At 42.0% G+C, this 16,406-nt stretch overlaps 1 protein-coding gene across 7 annotated transcripts in view; it reads left to right on the top strand.

Moving 5' to 3' along the window:
- LOC142840680 (E3 ubiquitin-protein ligase RLIM-like) overlaps positions 1-16,406 on the top strand; it is a 142,103-nt gene that overhangs the window by 50,174 nt on the left and 75,523 nt on the right. For 2 of the 7 annotated variants that reach the window (XR_012908953.1, XR_012908952.1), the window contains one exon: positions 835-8,349. The exons of the other annotated variants lie outside the window; for them this stretch is intronic. The gene's annotated coding sequence lies outside the window, so the exon portion shown is untranslated. Of the gene's footprint in view, positions 1-834; positions 8,350-16,406 lie in introns of those variants that run through there. 7 annotated transcript variants of the gene reach the window in all.

The raw sequence follows: 16,406 nt of genomic DNA on the forward strand, positions 1-16,406 counted from the left end.
AGGGTGGAGTATTCCTCAGCACTGTGGCAAATATGGCTGCCACAAGATTGCAAAACCCGTATTCTGGGCTTTACTACTTTGAAATCCATGCTGCCTTGGAGGCTGGCACTGATTGAATCCCACCCTAGGCATCAAACCCTAGCTTACCCCAGAACTAGCAAGCTATTTAGAACCCCTGTTAATTCAGTATTTGGACCAGAAGCCCCAACATTCCTCACATACTGGTTTTCAGACATACAGAAAAAGAGCACTTTGGGTTGATTTTGGGAACAGCAAAGTAGTTCCGCTAGATAGCAGTATAGCACTAGTAATGTAAATGATACCTTTCATTCACATTCACTCCCTCTGCCCTTCTCTGAGGAAAAAAATACTGAAAAGAGTCAACAAGACACTAAACTCCAAAATATCTTGGCTATAATTTGGCTCCTTATAGCCAGAGATGGGTTTGGATTTTTAGTTTATGGATCTGGCCTGGAAGGTCTCAGACCCAATAAACCTTTGTACTGAGACACTCCTCCACAAAAAAAACAGGGCCTAGCCTCAGGGCATAAGAGCCAAACAGGAAAACTGAATAGGGACCCCCTTCACTAGATACAAGAGTTGGGAGAAGCCAGAGGGAAAAAATATTCAGCAAAAGCTGTCCCAGGGCTAAATACAGCACCATTCGTCCTGCCAGACTCACTCTGTTACATGAGCACAGTCCCTTTGACACTGGGCATCAAGTCTCACCTATAGAGTGTCCAGGACTGAACCCCCAGAGGCCCACTATCTCATTATTGAGACTGTCGGTAATGCTCAGTTGAAAATGACTCTACCCCTTTCTTGTTGAGACAGCACTGCCTGGGTTTGGAAGCTCCATCTTTACTAAGATCCAGTTGAAGGCGCACTTAAGGAACATTTTCTATGTTCTTTTTTTTTTTTGTTGTTGTTGTTTTTTTTTTTTTGTGATGGCGATTGAACTCACTATGGCTGACTTCTTACTGACCTGAGAACACTCACAATTACTTCCGGAACATACTTTTCAGCAAAAGGTCCCAGCTACCATGCCATAGGCAGACAATCACCTCTGGAGGCATCACAATCCCTGACTTCAAACTCTACTACAGAGCTACAGTACTGAAAAGAGCCTGGTATTGGCATAAGAACAGACAGGAGGAACAATACAACCAAATAGAAGACCCAGATATTATCCACACCCCTTTGAACACCTGATTTTGACAAAGAAGCAAAAAATATCAAATGGAAAAAAGAAAGCGTATTTAACAAATGATGCTGGCATAACTGGATATCAACATGTAGAAGAATGAAAATAGACCCATATCTATCACCATGCACAAAACTCAAGTCCAAATGGATCAAAGACCTCAACATAAAGCCAGCCACATTGAACCTTATAGAAGAGAAAGTGGGAAGTACACTTGAACTCATTGGCACAGGAGAACTCTTAGCAAGTCACACACTTAGGGCATAAGGCCAATACAGGGAAAATAAATTGCAAGCTCCATCATGAGGATGCAAGAGTCAAGAAGCCCCAAAAGTAAAATCTTGGGCAGAAACTAGTCTTCATGCTAAACCTGACCCTGTCCCTCAGAGCCTTATAGGAACACTCTAACTGGCACACATGCACAGGGCCCTCAGCTGACTGGGCGACAACAGTGTCACATTTAGTGTCTAGGTACCCAGGTGAGTGTCAATATTGTATAGCCTTCCAGCCTGATAACAGAAGGTATGCAGAGGACAGATGATGTGGACAATTGACATGAGAGAGACATTCACCCAACTGTCCTAGGGCCAGCAATGGCTTGTTGTCTAACTGAAGGAGGATTCAGGGAAGGCAGAGGACTCAAATCTTATGGGAGGTCTCCTTTGTGAGAACCCCAGTCCATAACTCCATGACCAAGAGTCAGAGCACAGAGGTCAGCTCCCGCTTAAACCCTTTGGAGGATTTGGTCCAAAGGACCCAAGCTGCATCCCTAGACCCAGTCTGATTTCAAGTGGAGAGTGTCAGCCATCTTCTACAGCTCTCAGGACATTATAGCTTAGAGGCATTCTCATTCTCTGTTGACACTGGAGGCTCCCCAGAATCCTGATTTGGGAAACACACAATGACATAAGAAGACACTGCACTCATTTACACCTGTTAGCTGCCTATCAGGCCCTGAGCTGGGGCTCCAAGCCTTTACTTTGTTCTTGTCTAGCAACCATTATTGTCTTATGGTTTGTGTCCTCCAAAAGCTGCTACCTGCTCATAAAATCATCCTGGAGCCACTGGGCCTGGCAAAGGGGACACTGGTATTTAAACCAGTATAATCAACAGCTCTCCTCTCTCACATCTACCTTCATTATTGACTTAGTTCCATACTAAGGAAGGACTCTGACTTCTCCTTTCTACTCAATTCACTTGGCTCACAGAACAAAGATGCCCACCTGCAATGCACCCAAGAATGCCTGAAATCCATACTTGAGTTTATTCCCCATACCTTGAGTTGTACTGGGGACCTGATATTGATGTTTAACACTGGGCAGAGAGGTATATGTCACTGAGCTGTATCTGAAGCCCTCCTCAATGACAGGAGATTTTAAAGGAAACAAAAAGGAAGTGAAAATGTAGGAAAGACACAAGGGATCAACTGAACACTAAGCAGAGAGCAGACTGGGGATGTCAGCAGCAATGGAGGAAGTGGAAAAGGATCATAGGAAAGAAGAAAGGGATGCAATGACGATGGATTGAGGGAGAAAGAAGGGAATGAAGAAATGAACGAAGGACTGACTGAGAAATAGCTAAACTCTTGGTGATATTTCTGGAGACCTCCAAGTCCATGAACAGAGTCCAGGATCCCAAGGGCAGTGTCTATTCCAGGACTTGAGGACAGGTGAAGTACAAAAAAATAATTAAGAAGGGGAACATGAACTCACTGGTGCTCAACCTGTCTCTGATCCTGGATGCTTTGTACACACATCTGCACTATGGCTGATGACTCCTGGGTAGAGAGCCCCTCCCCACCATGACAAACATGGCTGCCACAGAAAATCCAAGCCTGTATTTCCTGTGTAGCTATGGTGTTGCTCTGCAGTACAGCAAGCCTCTGGCAATGGTGAGGTGGTCACCAGTTAGCTGGAGTGGGCTAACTGAAGCCCGTGTTACTTTACTCTTTGGAACAGGTTCCTTGATAAATTCTTTACTCAATTCCTCCCCTCAATTTTTGAGAGAAAGAACACTGAGGTGTTGGTGGAAACAGTAAAGAAATACAGCACTGCTTGAGGGCAGTATTGCACCAACATGGTCAAGGTAACAGGTTTCCTGGGTATCTCCCTCCGCCCTTCTCTGATTAAAAAAAAAAAGTCAAATAAGTTGTAAATCTTGGACTCTTTTAGCCAGAGATGGGCCTTGAAGCCTTAGAATCTTCCTGTATGGATATTGTATGGGAAGTCACAGACCCCACTCCAACACAAGGACAGGACATGCTCTCAAGAACTAAGGATCATACAGAAAAACTGAATTGGGAATCCTCAAATCAGAAGCATGAGTCAGCAGATGGCACAGAAAGAAAATCTTAGGCAGAAACTAGACATTAGCCTGATCACAACCCCCTATATCCTACCAGGAACAAGTTAACTGATCCACATGTCCATGGCACTCAGGGGGAATGTTGAAGATGGGTCTTAGGGTAACCCATAGAGTGCCCAGTCCTCTTGTGGGTGTGCAAACATTGGATAGCCATTCCACGAGCCAGTTTCTACTTCAAGGTTGCCCGACCCTCTGCTCACACTCACATACCAGACTCCTGACTGGGAGAGCACATAGGACAGAGGGAAGTGGGCAGTTTGCACAAGGGAGACATCACCTACACACACACACACACACACACACACACATGCGCACGTGCCATAGGACCAGCAACAGATCTATATCCAGCAGAATGAGAGGCCAGGCTGTACCGAGGATGGAAAGCACACAGCTAGCTTCCATGTTGAGGATCCCAATTCCTGTGCCATGGACTGGAGTTGGAGTAAAAAATTAAATGTCACCTAAACTCTTTTGTCTTCTTGTCTAGAGACCCTAACCTGTTCACTCTAGGACCTTGGCTGTCCATCCAAATGGACATCCAAATCATCCACCTCCAAGATCACAAGAGTTTTTGTGTTGAGACCCCTGAGGCTCGGATAGAAAATTTGTTTCCCAAGAACCCTCATTAGGGACTAGAAAATGTCAAGAAACTATTAGTTGATCCAGCATTTACCAGTCTGTCAAGTCCTGGTCTGTTGCCCCAGATCACCTATTGGGGTCTGCCCAGAAAACATTATGATCTCTTTGTCTGTAATCAATAGTTCTTTCTACCACACACAGCCACTGACAGACAAAATTTTTGCCACAATTTCCTTTATCCAAAGGACAGAGTTTGTCTTGCACATGGACCTTTCTTTGCCATGTGCATGCAGCCATGTACCCATGTCTGTAACCCTCCATTCCTACACTGGACAGCTGCTGATATAGTTACATAGACTTAAGGACACCAGGACACATTACAACAAACAGTGTCCTCTTGGCTCCTGCCAGGATGCTACTCCCACAGCAGTACACCAGCAGCCTTTCCTCAAGCAGTCCCTTGCTTGGTATTACATTTTAGACAAACTCAAAAGAAACTTACCCCTTCATCTTGTTTTCTTTTTGGGATATGAATACATGGAAATGATAAAGTCCATGTGGGGAAGAGAAGGAATGCAGTGTTACACACACACACACACACACACACACACACACACACACACACATACACACACACACAAACACACAAACACACACACTAACATGTTGTTCACACCAGAAATATACTGGATGCACAGAAAATGAAGCAGAGAGATGGAATGAGAATGTGAGCATGGGTAGGGGGATGGAATGGGTAAGAAGAAAGGGATGGAGGAAGGACAGGCTGAGTGAGAAAGAAGGGTATGAAGAAACGAAAGAAGGACTGATATTTATGTAAACCACTGTAAAATTTCTGTGGATCTACAAGGCCATGAACAGAGGTCGGAATCCCAATGGCTGTTTTTTATTCCAGGAAATGAGGGGTAGATATAGATTACAGTTCAGGAAAAAAAAGGTCATGAAGTCAGGGACACTTTACCTGCTCCTTGAAGTTGGTATGTGGATATAATGGAGTAACAAGTACATTTTCCACATATGTGCTCCAAGGCACTGAGTCCTAATAGAGCTCCTACCAACACTGACAAAAATGGCTGCCCCAGGAAACCTAAACCCGCACTTCCTGTGTCGCTCTGGTTTTTACTCTGCAGCATGACAAACCTTACGGGATAGCTGGGAGTATCCCACAAATGACCTAAATCCTTAATTTTCCTGATGCTGGAATGTTAGCTAGAGACTCCTTCAACTGCTCAGTCTGGAGTCCCCATGCATTCTGCCATCCCAAGACCTGAAAAGAAAATGTACCTTGAGATGTTGGCAGGAACGCGAAAGCAGTTCCGCATGATGGCAGTATTGTACCAAGTATGCTTAGTTGTCTTTCCTCCTTTCAGCTTTTTTTATCTGCCATCTCTGAGGGGAAAAAAAAGAGATAATTTTCCTCTAAAGGACAAGGGTGGACAAGTTTGTCCTAAAGTAGGCTTTAGAGTCAATCTAAACCACAGCAGGTGAGAGGATGTCACAGACCAGGGTCCTCACTCCACAATATTCAGTCACTTCAACCCAGGGTATGTCACACCCTGAAGGTATAAGCTCCATAAGGAAAATGAAACTGGAAAACCACCACTAGATGCAGGAGTCATGAGAAGACACAGAAACAAAACTTTGGACAGACACTGAACTCAGGGCAGAATATAGCCTTTATCCCTCAGAGCCCAGGAGAAAACGCTAACTGGCACATGTGTGCAGGAGCCTCAGCTACTATCTTGACTCTAGGGGTTAAGGGTAACCAATATGTGTCCAGGATTCCCATGTTTGTACACGTTCTGGAAAACCACGAGTTCCCTAGGCTTCACGTTCATTGTTAGCTGACCTTCCCCCCCAACACCTACACAGGATGCTCCTGACAGAAAAGTGGATGGAATAGAGAAGAATGTGAGCCTTTGGCACAAAACAGACAACACCTACCCACACAGGGCCTAAGACTAGAGATAGAATGAGACTCTGAGTTAAACACACACATGCACATACATACACACCACACACACACACACACACACACATATACACACACACACACACAATCCATCTCTAACAATATCATTCATACGACAAGTCTAATTGAAGTATGGTCTCCTCTGGATTTCCAGGGAATTACCATTTTCCCTAGGGATGGACTTTTCACAGCCCAACCAGAAGCTTGCTTTTCCTTAAGGACTGACGTTACAGTAGACATTTCATTACTGTGGAGAAGTTCTGAATGGCCCAAAGGAAGAAAGACCGTTCTTTTTCTACTAGAGACAAATCTGCTAGTGTTTTCATGCACTACATCACTGCCATCTCCTAAGTCAAAGAGCCCTTTCCATAACAATCGAGACCCCTTGTGCCTGGCTTGCTACAAGTTTCTACTGGCCTAAGGCCACCCACACCTTTGGGCTGGGCCTGGTACCTTCCACACACTTTAAAGTGGAAGGTTTTGTGCACTACATCAAAAACAATGACACAGACCTTTGAAGGGACATGATGCCACTCTGTGATCTGAGCACTACATTCCAGATGCGCTTACTTGTGCATCTGCTGAGTGCTGAGTCTCTAAGGGCTTATACTTCCGACCAACTGGCCTCCCGACTTTTGAGCTTGGTACTTTCTTCCACCCTTACTTAGGTGGGATTTTTTGCTGTGGTTTCTGGACACTCTGTGGTAGTGTTTCTGAATAGTTCTAATGTTGCACCCCTCTAACAGTGTTCCTTATGTTGTGGTGACTCCCAACTAGAATATGATTTTTGTTATTACTCCATAATTCTAATTCTGCTACTGTCATGCATCATAATGTAAGTATCTATGTTTTTCAATGGTCTTAGTTGACCCAATTAAAAGAGTCTTTCTATCAGCAAAGGTTCATGACTCAGATTAAGAACTACTGTTCTATGGCCGTCCATCCTCAGCAGGGGACACACTGAGAATGTGCAGAGTAATATACAAAAGCACACTACAGTTTACTCATAAGTTTAGGACAATACAGCCTCATTTCTACTAAAGGGAAAAGTTGGGCTTTTCTTGACCAATAATTCCTCTGGTTGTACAGACCAGCTTGCACTTACAACAGTCATCACATTGTGTGGAAGCCAAATTTGAACTTGAACCTGGGTGTTCTCTGGCACTCCTCAGAACAGAGGATAATAATGTGAGCATGCTTACCTGCATAGAAGTCCATTTTTCAACTGACAGGATTAGCCAATGAGGCCTTGGTAGTGAAACCAGTCCATGGGTACCAGTTTTACTTCACATCTCCTTTCCTTGTTGGACTGTGCTTGTCACTACTCTGACCCTAAGTAAGGTATGACACTATCTTAGTTAAGGTTATCGTTACTGTGAGGAAACACCAAGGCAAAAAGCCAACTGGGGAGGGAAGTTTTCTTCTGGCTTTCTTTTCCACATCACTGTTCATTGGAGGAAACCAAGACAGGAACCTGGAGGCAGGAGTTGATGCAGAGGCCATGGCGGAGTGCTGCTTAGTGGCCTGCTCCACATGAGCTCAGCCTGCTTTCCTATAGAACCCAAGACTACCAGCCCAGGGAAGCCCCCCCCCCCTCAATGGGCAGGGCCATCTCCCATCAATCACTAATGATGAAAATACCTACAGGCTTGCCTAATGCTGGATCTCATGGAGCCATTTTCCTAATTGAATTTCCTAGCTCACAGATGGCTTTATTGGCTGTCCAGTTGTCATAAATATCCCCAGTTCAGACATTATCTTCTGCCTGTGTCTGACTTCTATCAACTGACTTGGCTGAGAAAACTAAGATTCCTCCACCTCTCCCCACTCCATACCTCCATTCCTCTGCATAAACCAGTCCCCACAAAAATCCCACCCTCACATCCCCATTCTTCAGTTATTCTACAAACACTTCATTTCTGCTGGCAACTTGATTGTCATGCTGAACCCTTTGTTTATGTATACAGGGAACTGAATGCTACCTGCAGCATTCCTGAAAGAATAGCAAAAGTACCAAGGTAAAATAAATAGAAAGACAGGGAAGGAGGGACAATGAAGTACGCAGAACATACTGAGGATGTAAGCATGGAAGAAGGAAAGAGAACAAGGATAAAGAGAGGGAAGATGAAGAAAAGAAGAAAGGAAAGGATGGCTAACACATTCATTATTTGGGGGGAGTACATGGGGACCCACCCCTGAATCCCATGAATACTCTAGAAGCCCCAAGGCAATGCCTCCTTCCAGTAATGAGGGATAATTGCATGAAGACACTCCACTTGGAGCTTGTTTTTTTCTTGGCAAAACTGGACTTTGGACAAAGAAATGCCCATCTCTCAACCACTGACAAGATTCATGATATCTGGAAATGGATAAGCAGGACTGTCAGATCTTGCCAAGACAGGATAAGATGGTTTTGAAAAGTTTCCTGCCTCTGAAATGGTATGTCAGTTTTTCTAGGCTTTAGCCAATGTTGGTTGCTTCAGTGTTGCAAATGAGACTTTGGGTGATTGCCCAAGTAGCCAGTTGTCTCTGTCATTTGTTGCACATTTTTGGAAGTTGCTTGATTGCACTTCCTGCTTACTCAAGTAATATTATTTCCATTCTTGGATTTTTCATTGGGTTTGAGTACCTGATAATTGTAGTTACCTTCCTCTCATGACTTGGCCAATTATTATACAAGACTTAAACTCATTAGGATAGCCTAATTATCGAATATATTTTTTCTTATTGTATATAATTTTGTATTAGGCTTAGAACTGTGTTATTTAAACAGAAGAGGGGGGTGCTATAGGAAGTCTTACAGCCAGTGGTTACCTGGCCATCAGGGTATGTCCTCTTATACTATATACACTGATGTAGAGCATGCATCCACTCTCTTTTCTGGCCCCTCTGTTCTGGTTGTTGGATTCAGTTTCTGATATCCACTCAAGCAGGGGATTCTGATTTGTGAGTCTACCCCTGAATAAATAGCCATTGATTTTTCAATTCTGAGCTACTATGGGATTTCTTTTAAGCATCCTTCTTCACAAAAACAAAAAACTTATCTATTAAAGTCCATAGATCTAATAAAGTCTATAAATGTACTAATCTTCCATTTTTACTTCTGTAGTTCTGCTTCTGACTGATTATTTTTGTTAATTGAAGTATGTCAACACTGGACATGGTTTTTGGGCTTCAATGTTCACCCTGAGAATGATTCACGGTTACACTGTGATCCTGAACACTCATTAGTTGCCAGCTTGATAGTAAAGACTTTCTATTGGCTTAAACCCATGTCTGAGCAGTTTTCCCTGATGAATAACCAACAATAGAAATGTCTTTTTGAATAGTACTCTCTTTGCCCTAATACTAATGCTGAATAGAACATCATGAAAACATTTTGGCTTCTGGGCAGTAAGTCCACCAGGTGACGAGGAAGCTCAAGTAATGTGAAAAATTCTCTGTCAGTTATTCTTTGTACAGATGATTAATATCTATAATATGTTTTGAACTTATAAAAACAACAAAAGACACAAATGACACATTTGAAAATTGGGCTATGAACTTGAAGGTGAGTCAAGAGGGGATATGAGAGATGTGGAAGGAGGAAACAGAAGGAATGAATGTTGTAATTATATTATAATCACAAAAATAAAAAAAAGTGGGCCTGGGATCTTAACAGTGACATCTGAAATGACAAAAACAAATGTCTAAAAATAACTCAAAATGTTCATTGTCCCCAGTAATTATGGAAAAACCAATTAAAACAGCTTTGATATGTCATCCATCTAAACACAGATAGAATGGCAAAGATCAATGGAGGGGTTGTTGAGTAAAGAGAACACCCACTCACTGTTGCTGGGATTACAGAATGGTGAAGCCACTCTCGAAATCAGTGTGGAGAGTCTCAAAAAACTAAAACTAAATCAATCAGATTACCTAGCTATACCACTCCTTGGAATGGATAGTTATAGTTTTCCTTAGTTATGATAAAATATAAAATAGACATAAATATTGTAACTGTAATTCTTGCTTGATAAGTGTTTTTTATATGTAATTTTATATGTTAAAGTTAAAGCCTTTCTTTTTTTAATAGAAAAAGGGGAAATGATGTAGGTGGGTCTTCTCTCTATATGTTGCTTTCATTGGTTAATTAATAAAGAAACTGCTTGGCCTGATAGGGCAGAATTTAAATAGGCGGAGTAGACTGAACAGAATGCTGGGAAGAAGGGAAGTGAGGCAGATGCTATAGCTCTCCTCTCCAAGATGGATGCAGGTTAAGACCCTTCCCGGTAAGCCAGCATGTCGTGGTGCTACAGAGATTATTAGAAATGGGTTAATCAAGATGGGAGAATTAGCCAATAAGAGGCTAGAGCTAATGGACCAAGCAGTGTTTAAAAGAATACAGTTTCTGTGTAATTATTTTGGGTAAAGCTAGCCCATGGCTGGGAGCCACGTTGTGGGAAACGGCCCGCCGTTCATTCAACACCTTGGCATATACCCAAATGGCACGACATCCATACCTACAGATACTTGCTCATTGCTGCTCTGTTTACAATGTTTAAGAAATTGAAACCACCTGCATGTTCTACAATTGACAAAAGAATAGTGGAAATATAGTACACATGCAATTAATCATCATTTCAAAATAAAGTCCAACTTCTGGTTTGGCAATGCAATTGTTTTTCTGTATGCTTTGATAGCATTATGTCAGAATATGTAAATAAAACAATAAACATAATCTCATGGACTTCAAGATACAAATTACATGATTATCTTAATAGATATAGAAAACCTTTCACAAAATCTAATATGCCTTCATGGTAAAAACTCTCAGAAATGTAGGACTAGAAGGATCATACCTGAACATAAAAATAAGGTTGTATATGAGAAGTTCATAGTTAAAATCCTAAATGGAGAAAAACTTGAAACAATTCCATTTAAGTAAAAAATGAGACACAGGTATCTCCACTATCTCCACTTCTTTTTCAGTCCTGTACCCTGAAACCTAATATTGTGGTGTAGGAGGTCCTGCTGTATTTGTGTTGATTTCATTGGTTGAATAAAGAAGTTGCCTTGGCTTTTTGATAGGGCAGCCCTTAGGTGGGTGGAATAGACAGAACAGAATGCTGGGAGAAAGAAGGCAGGCAGAGATAGCCGTCATGGAGCCAGCTGCCAGATCGGACATGCTGAATCTTTCCTGGTAAGCCATGACCTCATGGTAACATAGAGATTATTAGAAATTGGTTGAATCAAAATGTGAGAATAAGCCAATAAGAGGCTAGATATAATGGGCCAGGCTGTGTTTTATTTTTTATTTATTTTTTCATTCAAAAATTTACATTTCTCCCCTCCTCCCATTCTCTTCCCGCTTCCCCACTCACCCTCCCCCCTCCCCCTTCCCTCCTAAAGAGAAGGCAGGTTACCCTGCCCTGTGGGAAGTCCAAGCCCCCCCCCCATCCAGGCCTAGGAAGCTTTGCATCCAAATAGACTAGGGTCCCAATAAGCCAGTGCGTGCAATAGAAACAAGTCCCAGTGCCTTTATCAATGGCTTCTCAGTCAGCCACCATTTTCAACCATAGAGAGTCCGGTTTGATTGCATGCGCATTCAGTCCCAGTCCAGCTGGATTTGGTAAGCTCCCATTAGAACAGGCGCACTGTCTCAGTGGGTGGACCAGAATTCCTTGCTCATCTTCTTCCTCTTTCTGCTCTTCAACTGGACCTTGGGAGCTCAGTCCGTTGCTCTGATGAGGGACTTTGTCTCTATTTCCATCTGTCATTGGACCAAGACTCTATGGTAATATTCAAGATAATCATCAGTGTGATAGTGCGGCAAGGCCAGTTTAGGCACCCTCTACTCTGCTGCCCAAGGACTTAGCTGGGGACATGCCTGTGGACACCTGGGATCCCCTCTAGAGCCAAGTCTCTTGCCAACCCTAAAATGGCTCCCTTAATTTAGATATCTTCTTTCCTGCTCCTATATCTGTCCTTCCTCCATCTCCACCCTTTTACTCCCCCAAGCACTCTCCAGTCTTTCCCTTTTCCCTTCTCTCTCCCCCTCTCCCCTTCCCCCAATCCCACCCTTACCCCTACCCCCATGCTTCCAAATTTTGCCCAGCAATCTTGTTTGCTTCCAATTTCCAGGAGGATCTATATATGTTTTTCTTTGGGTTCACATTGTTATTTGGCTTCTCTAGGCTTGTGAATTATAGGCTTAATGTCCTTTGATTATGGCTAGAGTCCACTAATGAGTGAGTACATATCATATTTATCTTTTTGTGTCTGGGTTATCTAACTCAGGATAGTATTTTCTATTTCCTTCTATTTGCATGCAAAATTCAAAATGTCATTATTTTTTTTACCACTGAGTCATACTTTGTATAAATTTGACACTTACTTTATCCATTCTTCCATTGAGGGGCATCTAGGTTGTTTCCATGTTCTGGCAATTACAAGTAATTCTGCTATGAACATAGTTGAACAAATGCTTTTGTAGTATGATTGGGCATCTCTGGGGTATATTCCCCAAAATGGTATTGCTGGATCCTCTGGTAGATTGATTCCCAATTTCCTGAGAAACTACCACACTGATTTCCAAAGTGGTTGCACAAGTTTGCATTCACACCAGCAATGGATGAGTATTCCTGTTGCTCTACATCCTCTCCAGCATAGGCTACCATTGTTGTTTTTGAATTTTAGCCATTTTGACAGGTGTAAGATGATATCTCAATGTTGTTTTGATTTGCATTTCCCTGATCGATAGGGAGGTTGAACATGACCTTAAGTGACTTTTGGCCATTTGAACTTCATCTGCTGGGAATTCTCTTTTCAGTTCAGTACCCCATTTTTTTAACGGGGTCAATTAGAATTTTCACGTCCAGTTTATTGAGTTCGTTATGTATTTTGGAGATCAGACCTTCGTCTAATATGGGGTTGGTGAAGATCTTCTCCCATTCAGTAGGATGCCTTTTTGTCATATTGTCAGTGTCCTTTGCTTTACAGAAGCTTCTCAGTTTCAGGAGGTTCCATTATTTCACTGTTGCTCTTGTTGTCTGTGCTACTAGGGTTATACATAGGAGGTGATCTCCTGTGCTCATGTGTTGCAGTCTAATTCCCACTTTCCCTTCTATCAGGTTCAGTGTAGTCAGATTTATATTGAGGTCTTTAATCCATTTGGACTTGAGTTTTGTGCAGGGTGATAAATATGGAAACATGTATTTTGGCAGACTTCTATAAATGATCAAAGACCAAAGCTAAGGGTTTGTATAAATGGTGTTTTTATTGAAGGCTTGTAGACACAGGTAAGGATGTAAGTATCATTACTCCACAATCTTAGCATCCAAGTTGGCCTCTCCAAGAGGTAGATGTTCCTCAGAATTGGAACCCTATCTCAGGTAAAACAAAGCATGAGATGGCTTGAATGCACAGGGCCAGAAGGGCAAGTAGGAAGACTAAGGAGGCCATATATAGCCAATATTGCAGTGAATTTGTGGGGTTGTGATCTATTGTAGCAATTGCATACCCAGATTAACATTCCTGCAGCCCCCAAACCTTATGTTTCTGATGAAGATATAAAAAGATATTACAGATGATGAACACCAGCGGTTCTGGCTGTATGAGAACACAAAGCAATTGATAAACCTTCAGAGGTAGCAACAGCCCTACCTTTAAAATGATTAATTGAGATACCAATATGGGTTAAGCAATGGCCTCTAGCTGAGGAAAAGTTGCAGGCTTTAGAACAGCTGGTACAAGAACAACTAGATGCTCAACATATAGAAGAATCTACCAACCCTTGGAATTCTCCTGTACTTGTTGTTAAAAAGAAATCTGGAAAATCGAGAATGGTGACAGATCTAAGGACTATCAACAAGGTTATTCAACCTATGGGCCCTCTACAATCTGGAATTCCTCTGCCTTCTCTATTACCAAACAGATGACCTCTCATAGTCATTAATTTGAAGTATTGTTTTGTTGGGACTAATGAGCCCTGGCCTTCAGCTGGATGTTGGGATTAATGAGTCCTGGCCTTCAGCTGCTCTCCCCTCTTAGAACCTTCTAATTAAATTTACTAGAAGCTGTGCCTAGCTTAGAGGATCAGAGGATGGGATTTTTATCAGTTGGCCATTGACTGCAGTGTATTTAAGCCTACATGGTGCTAATAAAGGGGGGCTTTTGGTACCAGTGTTTGAAAGTCTGTGTGTCAGTCTGTCTCTATGTCTGTGTTCTCAACCTCCAGCCCCTTGCCAGAAGCTCACGAACTGGAGTCTAGCTCATAGAGCCAGACTGGGGTCATGCTGTGCAGCATTGTTTCTTCACTATACCTTTACAAGAAAAGGATGGAGAAAAGTTTGCCTTCACAGTGTTTACTTATAATATTTCCCAGCCTACTAGAAGGTAGCAATTGATAATCCTCCCAAAGGGAATGCTCAATAGCTCCACTCTGTGCCAATACTTTGTCAGCCAGCCATTGGAAATAATACATAAGCATTTTCCTAAGTCTATAATCTACCATTATATGGATGACATTTTGTTATCTGATTCAAGTACAAATACTTTAGAAAGGATGTTTGAAGTAAAGAAAGTCTTGCCTAAATGGGGATTACAATTTTCTCCTGAAAAGATTCAAAGAGGAGATTCTGTTAATTACCTAGGTTGGAGAATAGGCTTCCAGAAAATTCGAACACAAAAGGCACAAATTAGGAGAGACCGGTTGCGAACTCTTAATGACTTTCAAATATTATTGGGAGATATTTCCAGTCTATGACTGGATGTTGGGGTAACACCTAATCTAATTATTCATTTAAATAAAACCTTAGATGTTGATAAAGACTTGAATAGTCCCAGGGAATTGACAGCTGAAGCAGAAAGGAATTGATGATTATTGAGGAAAAATTACAGAAGGCACATGTAGATAGGGTGAAACCAAATCTTAATTGTATTCTTTTCATATTACCTTCCAGAATTTCTCTTACAGGAGTTTTAATGCAGACAGACAATATCATCTTAGAATGGATCTTTATACCACATAAACCAAGTAAAAAATTAAAACTTATGTGGAAAAAGTCACTGAAGTAATTATAAAAGGTAAATAGAGACTTTCTCAATTAGGAGGTATAGACCCAGCAGAGATTATAGTGCCTTTTACTGCTGATGAAATAAAAAAGTTATGGATCTTTCCATCTACAAGGTCCTTGGATCCCCCAACACAGCCTGCTTCAGGGATGAGGATTCTGGAGAGCCAGTGGAGAGTATTCCTGCTACTGTAGCTTCTTTGTACCCATTCTACCCTGCCCTACAAGTCCACCTTTTTTTCTGCAAGGTGGCAAGAATATGGGAAGAATCCTTGCTGCTGTGAGGGTATCCAGAGAGGTGATTAAGTGGCTACACTGTTGAACAGTCCCAGGGGACTGAATCCAGGCCCCCTTCCAATTTCCTAAGCTTTTCTGGCCATCCAGTGGGTTGAATTCCCTGCAGCTCACTTTCTTTACCCCATTCCACCCTGCCCCCCAAGCCTGCTTTTCATCTGTGAGGTCCTTGGATACTGCAACACAGCCTGCTTCAGGGTAGAGGGTATCTGAGGGGCTGCTCCAGTGCTGATGGAAACTAAGAGAGGGAAGACCAAGAAAAACTCTCAAGTACACACTCAGCCACAGCAAAGATTGGACCAAGATGCCAAGACTCTGTTGGCCTCATTTGAAGGAAGACATGGGCAGTGCCAATGCAATAATTCCTCCAACATTCTGAAAAGCAACATGATAAAATCAGAATCCATCAAACACACAACAGAACGACTTGAACATCCTAACCCAAAAGAAGTAGAAGAAATCGACTTTAAACGTGACCTTATGAAAATGATAGAGACCCTTAAAGAGGAAGTGAAAAACTTCTTAAAGAAATGGAAGAGAAGTCAAAGTTAGAAGAAATGTATAAATCCCTCAAAGATTCCCAAGGAAACAGAGAAAAAGCAATCAAACAGGTAAAGGAAACAGTTCAAGACTTGAAGAAGAAGTGGAGGTAATAAAGACAACAGAAACCAAGGGATTGATGGATATGGAAAATCTGTGTAAACAAACAGGTATTACAGAGACAAGTATAACCAACAGAATACAAGAGATAGAAGAAAGAATCTCAGATGCTGAAGATACTATAGAGGAAATAGATACACTGATCAAAGAAAACAGCAATTCTAACAAATTCTTAACAAAACATCCAGGAAATCTGGGATACCATGAAAAGACAAAACGTAAGAATAATAGAGATAGAAGAAAGAGAAAAAAATGCCAGCTC

The sequence above is a fragment of the Microtus pennsylvanicus genome, chromosome X, assembly GCF_037038515.1.
Source record: "Microtus pennsylvanicus isolate mMicPen1 chromosome X, mMicPen1.hap1, whole genome shotgun sequence".
Classification (NCBI taxonomy): domain Eukaryota; kingdom Metazoa; phylum Chordata; class Mammalia; order Rodentia; family Cricetidae; genus Microtus; species Microtus pennsylvanicus.